This window comes from Pteropus alecto, unplaced genomic scaffold, assembly GCF_000325575.1.
Source record: "Pteropus alecto unplaced genomic scaffold, ASM32557v1 scaffold76, whole genome shotgun sequence".
Lineage (NCBI taxonomy): Eukaryota > Metazoa > Chordata > Mammalia > Chiroptera > Pteropodidae > Pteropus > Pteropus alecto.
Window position 1 is genome coordinate 19,963,784 of NW_006443138.1, and position 818 is coordinate 19,964,601.

The window sequence follows — 818 nt, forward strand, 5'->3', positions numbered from 1 at the left end:
GCTTCTGACTTCCAGAATTACTGTCTGCTACATGTCATATGTGAATACTTTGATACATTTCTCAGTATAAATAAAGTAGTTTAAATAGTTTATATGTCAAAAAGGCTTATGTCAAATATAAGTGTGTAATTCAGTTATGAAAGACATTAAACAAAATTTTTAACTCTAAAGTGACAATTAGAGCAACTAGGTAATCAGATTTGTCAAAAAACTGAACATTCTAGTGTGAACCTTAAAAATTTGATATCCTTATGACCCATGGTTTTTCATGGATCAAAAAACATTTGAATTAATTCCAAAGTCAAAAAGATATGAATGCATAAGAGAAAATTATGAACTTAATGTGAGCAAAATAATGAAATTTCAAATAAAAGAATGCCAAAGCCATGTTCAAACCAAAAGACTGGAATCACTTCTTTAAAATATGCAGGAGTTTTATTTTACTATGGAGTGGGAAAATTTTAAAATGTTAAAACTTTATTGGATCTTAGTTTCATGAGAAAGCTGAGCGTGATAATCATGAAAACAATATATTCTTTTCTATTGTCAAATTATTGAATGGAGAGCTTCTGGTCAACCATTTCTTAGTATTTTCTAATTGCATTTTGCGTGTCTTTAGCTACAGTGAAATACAGAACATGTGATACCTTGATAGGAGGTATTCTAAAATTATATAAATGTAAAATCATAGAAGGACTTTAGAGATCATGTACTTCAATTCTCTTTTATTTCCTCATTTTTTGTCTTCCACAAAGTCAGTGACAGAATATCTAGAACCAACATTTTGAGTTTAGTATTGATTTCACCATACCATACTA